Source organism: Fukomys damarensis, unplaced genomic scaffold (genome assembly GCF_012274545.1).
Source record: "Fukomys damarensis isolate Sample0158 unplaced genomic scaffold, DMR_v1.0_HiC HiC_scaffold_22, whole genome shotgun sequence".
NCBI classification, from domain to species: Eukaryota; Metazoa; Chordata; class Mammalia; order Rodentia; family Bathyergidae; genus Fukomys; species Fukomys damarensis.
In genome coordinates this window covers 12,515,225-12,525,210 of record NW_022900934.1, presented here as the reverse complement: position 1 = coordinate 12,525,210, position 9,986 = coordinate 12,515,225, and the positions used below count along the sequence as shown (strand labels likewise).

Genomic DNA, 9,986 nt, shown 5'->3' with positions numbered 1-9,986 from the left:
CCTTGGTCTCAGTGCTCCTCCCTGTAAATGGGGGTCGTAGCTGCACCTTGCAGGGATTTGGGTGGTACACACTCCTGGTGCTTATAGATTATAAAGCCTTCACTCACCAAATGGAAGGGCCATGGGTACAGCCAGGTGGGTGCTGTAGGGTCCAAGTAACAGAAAACCCAGCTAGAAGTGGCTTGTATGAAAAAGTTAATGATCACCTTACCTGAGCCATCTGAGCTCTCCTGGGCCTCAGAGCTGCTCTCTGACCTGTTGCCTCAGAGATGGCTGGGAGCAGGGGCTGGGCTGCCTTTTTGTCCCCACTGTCTCTAAGAGCACAAGCCAGGGCCCAGCACAGAGTGGGTACCCCAAAAGGCGTCCACAGGGGACCCGTCTAACCCTGATAATGGAAGTTCTGCTAACCTGTATGCTCCCAGTGTCTGCTGAAGGAACAAAAGCTCTGAGCTCAATGACCTGCTTGGTGTCTCAAAGCCAACAGAGACAGAGTCGGCTGTGTGTTTATGCTCAGGCTCCCACCTTAGCCCGGACATCCTGCTGCCCGGCTCGCCCTCCAGGCCTTCCCACCCTCTTGGCCTGAGTGTGGGGGCCTGGCCAGCCCCACCCCAGACAGCATAGACGCTGAAGTCCACCGTCCTCCTCATCTTGGTAATTACAGTGAGGACATAAATTCAGCAACCTGTGCTTGGTCAGCAGCCTTGTTTTTCTCCTAAGTAAAGAATTTATGGGACACACATGCACAATGGCTGGTTATTTCCTAAGAGTTTATAGTATCAAGGCTCCTTCATTGCCCCCCCCCGATAAATCTAGTTTACATGGATTGGCAGATCAAACGGTGCATTTCCTGGCATCAGGAGGCTGTGAATCATTCACAGTGATTTAGAAAACTTGTGGAGACTAAGGTTTTGCATAATGCAAATCGGGATGGAAACATATTTGATCTGACTTTCCGCAGATGCAATTAGAGCAATGAACGCCAGAAGAAAGTCTTTCTCCTGAGACAGAGGAAGGTCTGCTTGGCATGCAGAAGAGCACGGTTATTTGCAGCACAGGGAGCACGGAACGTGATTAGCAAAGCACCCAGTTTGATTTGCAGCTTTAAGGCATCGAGAGATGAATAAAACATTGAATTAATTGCCCAAGAACTGTCACTAGCCGGCCCAAGATCTAAGCACTTTGGAAAACACGAAAAACAAAAATAAAAAACAAGAGGGAGCCTAGGAACGCCTCCTCCCTGCCTGAAGACCACATTGGGTTTTTGGTGCTTGGTCCTATCTGGAATTTCTGCCAGGAACACTCTCTCCGAAGGTCCCACATCAGCTCCCCACCCCCAGAAAGTCCCCTCCACTATCCCTGGGGAAGCTTCTTCATCTCCCCTCAGATTTCCTCACCCACTGAGGAAATATTTACTGAGCACCTGCTAAGCACCAGGCACCCGCTGTTTCAGGTGCTGGGGAGACAGTGGGGAAGAGTCAGACCACCATCCCTGTCCTTGGCGCTGCCTTCCTGCCAGGAGTGAGACAACCAGCAAAGCAGGAGAATCAATTTACCAAAGGATGCTGAGCTAAGCTCTGTGGAAAAACAAAGCACAAAGCAGAGAGGCAGATAGGAAATGGGGTGGTGGGGATGGCTTGCACTTTGGACGGGGCAGTCAGGGAGGGTCCGAGAGGGTGGCATTTAGCCAGGGACCTGACAGAGGAGCTGGGCATGTGTGAGGTGTCCCTGGGGAGATCAGTGTGGTACAGAGAGCCGGTGCTTTGGCCGAAGCATCCTCGGGGGTTGTGGGAATGGCACCTGCAGCGGAGGTGGCCAGAAAGGTGAGCGGGAAAGGACAGGGACGGCCCAGGGAGCAGGGCCAGAGCCATGCGAAGCCTGTCTATCCCTTTGTTCATTCACTTTCCAAATTCGCTCTTTCACTGAAGAAAAACGTTCACCGCCTGACTATGAACCAGGATGGCCGCAGACCTGGGGATCCAGCAGTAGACAGACTGGAAAGACCCTGCTCCTGTGGGCTCACACTCTGCTGGGAAAATGGAGAATGTAAACGTCAGTGAGGTATTTTCAGAGATGACGGAGAGCCCCGAGAGTGACAGGGAAGAGAGGAAGTGGCCTCAGGTCTGTCTGTCTGCCCACAGATCGGGGCTGTCACCGATGAGTGACCGCGGTAGGCAGGGAAGCCCGATGGCCACTGACCAAAGGCCACTGATCTCAGGCCGCAAGCACAGGGGAATCCTCTCGCCATCTGCCCGTGAGTAATGCTTGTCTTCTTTCTGAGTCCATCTAGCAGGAGGGGAAACTAAGTCTCCTTAAGGGTAGGGATTATGGCTTTTTAGCTTTTCTGCTCTCCTTCTACAGAGTCTGGGAATGTCAGGGCGTAGGACCAACTCCCTTCTTCTCCTGGGGTCAGCAGGAGACTCCGGAAGGCTCTTAGACACGCAGCATCCTCCGGCCTCTCCTGCCTGGGAGGCCAGGACCCGGTGCTGGACAAGTGTGGAGGAGCAGCTGGATTCGGGCTGAGAATCCCCCGCTGGGAAGGGGCTCCTCTCTCACCCACTGCAGTCACCGTGGGCCGAGGGCTCCAACACGAGGCTGGGCCTCCTCTCCCGGCCCCAGTGGGCTGGTGGAGGCTGTCACAGCACAGGGCTGTGCCCGCTCTGGGTGGTTCAGACCAGGGCAGTGGGCACAGGGCCTGGCTGCAGAGCGGAGGCGGGCAGGGCTGTGTCTGTTGCCCTGGCTCTGACTTCAGGCCGACACCAGGCGGGGGACAGCGGCTCTCGTCTGTGGGGCCTCCCGGGCTCCTGCTCCAGCTGCCCAGGCTCTGGTCTCCATGCAGCCACAGGGAGTTTGGACCTCAGATCTGACCTCACGCCCCTGCTCAGAACCTCCCGTGGCTCCCATCACACCCAGAGAGCCCAGGCCCGAGAGGACACCAGTGACCGTGCTCCTGAGCCAGACCACCCCAGGGTCCCCCAGGAGACGCCCCATGAGTGCCATCACTGCCCTTCTCCCTGGGGAGCCCCACAAGCATCTGCTCAAAGCAGGCACTGAGGAAGGAAGAGCTGGGTGAAGCGTGGGGTGTCCCAGAGCCCCAGGGACATAGGGGGACACAGGGGAGGGCCCTGGAAGGTGCTGGGCGGCAGCCGCTCCCTTTAGGGACAGTTTCTTCTCGGCCCACAGCAGTGAGTTTGCTGCCCCACGGCTCAGGGGTGTCCCTTCCAAACATGGGGTCCCTGCTGGCTGTCCCCCTCCAGTGACCACAGAAGGGAGGGAGAGACAGAAACCAGATGTGATTCTGTCCCTGGAGGACCCAGGGCCGGGAGGCGCCGAGTGACACCTCGAAGACGCCTTTGTCCCGGGTGCTCGGGCACTGGTGAGGACGTGGCCCCGAGTCTGTCTGCCTGTCCAGGCCAGCATGGCGGACGTCTGTCTGGCCGTCTCCCCACTTCCATGCGAGAGGCAGGCGGGAGGTGGCCGGGCTGGGGCTGCCATCCGCTCTGGGCTGCATTGTGCACCAGCAGGGGAAGGGCGGCTCCGCGCAGAGGTCGCGGAGGAGGAAGCTGAAGATGGTGCTTCAGGCTGGTCATGTGGACAGGGACGCTGAGGGCAGAGCTGTGCCAGGCCACTGTCACCATCTGTGCCCATCCCTTCCGAGGCCGTTCTGGGATCACCCAGCCCGGGGAGCTCCCTCCTCAGCCAGGGCCAGGGTGGTGTGTGCAGTGGGTGCTCACCCTCCTCAGCTGGCGGCCAGAGAGCCAGAGTCTGGTCTGTGCCCATTAAAACATCCCAGTCACATGTACTTGGTGATCAGAGGGCCAGGGACTGTCCCTGGGTCAAACCGGGCAGTGGCCAGGACACAGCACCTGGGAGACCACCTCTAGCCCTCACCCTGGGCTAAACATCCTGGATACCCAGCCAGTGGTGACCAGGAGGTGGAGGCTCTAAGAAGTGAGCCGGACGACGGGCCATGCCCCCTCACAAAGCCACCCCAGAGGCGGTGTCCAAGGAGGGAAGACTTCAGTCCACCGTCTCTTTCTGTAGCTACTGTGTGTTGGGCAGCGCTGTGGGTCCTAGAGGACTTGGACTGGAATCCTGCCCCTCATTCCAGAGCTCTCTGCAGCCTGGTCCCAGCACGATGGCTGTACCTGTCCAGTCTGACCTTGTAGGCAACAGGAAAGGGGATGTAACCAGAACCCATGCAGTGGGTCCTGGCCTCCTGTGAGCCACCACAGCACAGGACAAATTAAAGAATAAAGACAGGAAATGAGGCTTAGAGAAGAATCTGAGTTCTGGGCCTGATCAAGGCGCTCTGAGCTTGCCACTATTTATTGGGTTAATGGGGAGTAACAGATGACGTAAGGGGGATGATAATCCTAAATTGGCAAGGATCTTATAATCAGAGGACGTATCAGATGCCTGGGAGAGTGACAGTAATCCAATGACCCTGAGGATCTTATGCTGATAAGGACCTAAAGTCAATGAGAAGTTTATGTGGGTTAGGATGGTAAGATAAAGACTTTCTTACAACCGGAGGTGGGATGAGTTAAGCAGATGAGAAATTTGTCCCTCCCCAGGTTAAACCTTACTATTCAGTTCTCAGGGAACCAGGGTGTCTTCAGCAGATGTAATCTTGTCCTTGAGAGTCACAGCATCACAGGACCGTTGAGGTCTCAGCTGTGACCAGAGGCAAAAATGGAGTTATGTTTTGGCATGTCACAGCCCACCTGTAGGCAAGAAGACGAGAGGCCTGATCATAATTTAATTGTGAAATGACTTTTCCCAAAAAGTATGTAGAATGGCTCCTGATGTGGCCCTTTTTATTTTATTTTAGTGGAAACAGGGTGCCTTTTTGACAATTTCTGGGCTTGGAAGAAAGGTAGCTATTGGGAGGGAACATCTCTCCACAGGAAGCAGAGCTCAAAGGGACACCTGCAGGAACTACTTGGTGGCGGGCGAGTGGGTCACCTGGACAGAGGCTCATGGCCAGCAGATGTGACACAGGAGCTCCATTCCCTGGGCCCAGCGTGGTGACGGCCCATACTGAGTCTGTGGTGCTAGAAGCTGAGGGACTCGCCAGGCCCCAGTGGTGCCACACAGCCCCTTCCTGACTCTGCCCTTACACCCGCCCAAGCCCGCTCCCAGGGAAGGCACAGGCGCTGTGCTTGTCATTAAAGAGTAATTCGATTATCTGCTGAAAATGAGGTTCCAGAATTAATATTGAAACGAACTCTAGCTGTGTGGTGCAGCAGCTCTTCCCCTGCTCATTAGAAATCGGGAGGTTGTGGGAGAAGAGGACCCAGGAGGAAGGCTGAGGTCCCTTCCTAGTCAGCCATCGCAGAGCTCTGGGGGCGGGCGCAGCCCAGGACACCCAGACCCAGAGCACCCTGGGACCTGGCCACCAGGGAGGATCAGAGTCAGAGCTGGTCAGGGGCCAGAGAGTGGATTCAGCTTGTGCAGGGCCCTGGGCAGGCAGCTGAGCACTCTGAGCTCACAGAGGACCTGCTGCCCTCTGAGGGCTGTTTCCAGATTCAACTCCCTGCAGCAAGTCTGGGCTCAGTCACTTTGGAATGAGGGGGCCCTTGGTGCCCCCAAAGTTCCAGTCCCATCCTGGCTACTTGCTCTGCTGCTGACCCCTCAGTTCCTGTCCTGTGCTTACCATCAGGAACAGTAGGAGTTTTACTTCATGGCCACTGTCTAGAGACGGCTGTGCCATTTACAGTCCTGGATCACAGGGTGTGGTCTCTTTTGGAGGAGCTATGGATGTGTTGCCGATTTTCCAGCCAAGGTTTTGTGTTGTAGGTGCCAGAGGAGCCGTACCTGCCAGTAGGAGCCCAGGAGGAAGATTCTCAGTGGTCCAGTGTGTGATGAGGCTGGACCAGGAGGCCTGGAAGTGGGACATGGGCAGGGGCAGGAGGAGGGACTGGAGTGGAGGGGCAGGGTGAGGTACTGTTCTGGGTTTGTAGGCCGTTTTCTCCTCTAGGCTCTCCTCCATCCCCCATCTTCCCTCTCCTTTTCTCTCCTCCTCCTCCAACATCGTGGACCTTTTCTGCCCAAGACTCACCATTTATGCCTACTGGTCAGTCACAGACAAGGGCCAGAGCCCCGTGACCTCAAGCCCCTGGGAATGCTTCAGACAGGTCTGGGGCTTTGGACAATAGAGAGGGAGGGATCCTCATCGCGTGACCACAGCCTTAGCCTGATGAGATCCAGGGCTCACCCGTCACTGAGCCTGGGCCCGTGTGTCCTTATGCGGGGACAGTGCCTGGCAGGGTTGGGAAGATGGAGCAGGCTCCGTGAGCAGACAGCTCAGTGCAGGTACAGTCACCATCACAAAGGCCACTGAGGTCACTGACAAGCAAGGGGAGCTGGGGATGGGGCCACTGCCTTATGGGGCAGATTCTGCAGGGTGCCCAGGTATGTGTAAGGCCCAGAGAGTAAACAGCGCTCCTGTTAGTGATCTGCATCAGAGGTTGAAACCCAAGAAGCCAGCTTTTAGGGCCAAGATGGTGGCAGAGCACAACCTGGGGTCCTGTGCCCAAGCTTTGCCTCCTGTGGAGGCCCTGGGATACTCTGCTGGCCCTGCGAGCACAGGCTCCTGGGCCCAAGGGTCAAGTGCTCTCATGGAAAATCCAGACAGCACAAACTCCCATTGCCTGCTGGGCTGGTCAGCTGGAGCTCCCTGGCCCAGGGGCTCCCAGAACAAGGGCTGTGCGAGGCAGGGACACCTAGGACCTGGCTTCCTGGGTGTCCTGGCTGGTCAGTGGACCCAGGCCTCCAAAAGAGGCTCAGAGAGGAGCTCTGGGTAACAGTAGTGCCAAGACCTGCAGACCCAGGAGGGCTGGTGCCTAGGGCTGTTCTCTCCAGGGCCCATATGTGATGCGGGGACCTGGGGGAGAGTGACTTGAGTCCCCTCTGCCTAGTGCCCAGGGGAGGAGGCCAGAGTCCCCAAAGGTGGTGTGACTTTGAGCACAGGAGAGCCAGAGGCCTAAAGAAGCAGAAGGCCGTAAGGATACCCCAAGGAGGACACATTCAGACCTGCAGCATTTTATGTTTGGCCACACGGTGCCTTTTAAATATACTTTTGCCAATATTTGGAAACCAGATTTCATATATATTAAACACACACACACACACACACACACACACACACACACCAGCTTCTTTCAGAAGCAAAGAATTGAGCTCCATAGTTGAGGTCTCATTTCCCTTACACAGCTACCGGTCAAACAAGAGCAGCCACCCCTTCACGAAGCACTTGCCTTCAAGTGCCATCTGGGCCATCTACCCTTTTGGGTCCCTTGCCTGGCCCCTCAAATGTGTAGCCCTGCCCGGGGCTGCCAGTTCCGCAGGGTTGGCAGTGTTCGCTCTGTGTGGCGCGGGAGCTGGGGGTGATTTCCATGTGGGCAGAAGTGGCAGAGAACAGCTGGGCTGGGAGGGCCATGGGACCGGCACAAGGAGCATCTCCATGGCAACCACTTGAGCTGATGATACCCATGATCTCGGCTGGAGAATGCGTGACAAGTGAGTGGCAGCTCAAAGGAGATGCTGCCGGAGGACCACGTCAGTCCCTGCTGTCACTGGTACCAGACAAAGCTCAGAAAAGGGGAAGCATCAGCGCTGAATGATGGGAGGCCAAGTTTCTATTGGTTGTGTAGAATAGGGACTCAAAAAAAAAAAAAAAAGACAATAGTTAACACTGCAGATCTGAGTGCTGTTATGACAAAAATGTTTCTAACCCCTCAGTCACAGTGAGATTCTATTATCCCCTGTTTCCTGGATGAGGAAATGGAGGCACAGCATTTTCAAGTAAAGTTGACCAAACTGTCCTGCAAGGAGGAGGGGGATGCAAACCAGACTTCTGGTCTGGAGTCCACGCCCTAAGCAGCTTCTCCCATGCTACCAAGATGAAGCTTGGAGGAATTCTCATTGCCTTCCTGTCACACTTGAGCGATGGGCTGGGTCTCATCTCTCACCAGGAACTGTCCCCACCGCTGCTCTCCCAGACCCCTCGGGCACAAGCTGCCCTGAAGGATAAACGGCTCTGCTCACCTCACCTTCCTTGGGGAAAGTGGTTAATTGGTGGCCACGCCTGGGGTCACTTGGATGAGCCCCTGAGATGCATGGAGAAATTAATCTCCTTGCAGAAGGCCCAGCTGGCAGGATGGACAGGGTCATCGGCGAGTCACAGGGCTGAGGAGGACACACTCGAGGCACAGAGTCCAGTTCCAGTCCTGCCCCAGCAGGCTGCAAAGGTGAGCCGCTGCTTAGCATCTCCAGGGCCGATCAGAAATGACGTGCACAGAAAATCCAACCTTGCTGCACTTCATGTTAGGAAAGTCGGTGAGGTCCTAACTGCGACAGAGAGCTCATGCCGTATCTCTATTTACCCCATCAAGTGTTTTCTGCATGTAAATCTCAGTGTCCACTTGTAAATGCAGGGGACAGTGGATGTCGGGGTGCACAGACACACAGGAAGTGCAGATGACCTGAAGCAAGGTGCCCCTGGAACCCACCCATGGCTCCTCAGGGGCACCCAGTTTTTATAATGACCCAAATGTCTCACCCTCCTCAAAACACACCCTGGGGGCAGGGCCACCTACAATGAGAATTCCTGCGCCAGGCCCCCCAAGTTGGCAATCCAGCACCCACAACCCAGGCAATCCTGGACAAAGTCATCGCAAGCCCTGCCCCTGTGGGGCCAGGATGGTGTGGCCCTGAACCCTGACCCCATTTCTAGCAATCTTGTTCTCCTGCTCCTGTGGGAGACGAGAGGGGAAGAACGAAGCCTCACCGGCCTCCTAGGGGAGCGCTAAGAGGAAAGCGTGCTGACACGCTTCACGCAGAAGCGCAGACACCTGAGGCTAAGCTGTTTCCCTGGAGAAGTGCCATGGAGGGGGGGGGACGGATGAACCCTGTGGGACCCTGACTGCTTGCACCTGTGTCTGAGTGACTAAAGTTGAGGCGCACCAGTCACTTGGGGCTCTGTGTCGAAGGGAGCCACGAGCCCCCAGCCCTCCAGATTTTAACGTGATTCTGTGTCTCTTTTCATCCTCGTCACCCATCGGCCAGGTTTGAGATCGCAGGCTGGCCTGTCCCCCACCTCACCGTGAGTGGCTCAGACTGTGGACTCCAGGGAGAGACCGGGCCCATTCCATTCTCAGAGCTTTGGGGTCCCTTGTCCTTGAAATGAGAACGACATCTTGCAGAACCGATGGAGGACAAAATGAGATGGTGAACGTCAAGCGCCTGAGATGTGAATGCTCAGTTCACTTTGGGGACAGCTCAGGGAGGGTTAGACCAGTGCAGTGGGCTCTGGAGTGCAGCTGCCTGGGTTCAAGTCCCCACTTTCTCCCTTCATCGCTGTGTGACCTTGGGCCAGTGGGTGACATGCTCTGGCACTCTGTCCCTTCACAAGTCACCTGGATGATGACAATCACACTGGAACTGGGCTCCTAGGGAGGGCGTCCTGTCACCTCCAGGGGGCAAGAGGAGAGGAGACTGGGCAGGGCAGAGCCCAGACCCTGACCTGGACCCCACAAGTCAAAGACAGCAGAATTTTGGCACCTGAGGGACATTGGTGGGAAAGGCATGGGACTGTCACCTCCTGCAAGGCTCTGACTGTTGGAATTCATGACACACCTGCAACCAGCCAGGTGTTTCCCTGACTTTCCGGGTATTTTAGTTGCAAATGCCAGATTCCAAATCAGGGACTAAAGCAAAACGGAGAACGAGGAGACGAACAATGCCTGGCTCACTTTTACACAGTGAAAAGCTGGCTGCAGGCCTGGCTACACCTAGGGGCTCTTATGCCTCGCTCCATCTCACAGCCCCGCCCACCCGAGTTGGTTTTGCTGTCAGGCTCCTCTAGGCAGGGGCACAGTGGGTCCCGGCTACTCCTGGCTTTCACTCAGCACCAGAGAGCCCAGCAGAGGCTGGGTCTGGCAAAGCCCCGGGCTGATGCTCAGCCGCCCATAGTGGCCCCATTG

The 9,986-nt window shown here is 56.2% G+C and overlaps 2 long non-coding RNA genes across 2 annotated transcripts; one reads left to right on the top strand and one right to left on the bottom strand.

The window, feature by feature from the left end:
• Positions 1-4,319: 4,319 nt before the first annotated feature.
• LOC104859272 lies at positions 4,320-6,256 on the bottom strand. Its single transcript, XR_779322.1, has 4 exons — positions 6,062-6,256; positions 5,657-5,817; positions 4,587-4,724; positions 4,320-4,469 (listed from the first exon to the last, which is right to left on the bottom strand). It is a non-coding gene; the product is annotated as an uncharacterized LOC104859272 (long non-coding RNA).
• Positions 6,257-6,367: 111 nt separating this feature from the next.
• On the top strand, positions 6,368-9,728 carry LOC104859271. Its single transcript, XR_779321.1, has 3 exons — positions 6,368-6,414; positions 8,145-8,252; positions 9,070-9,728. It is a non-coding gene; the product is annotated as an uncharacterized LOC104859271 (long non-coding RNA).
• Positions 9,729-9,986: the final 258 nt, after the last annotated feature.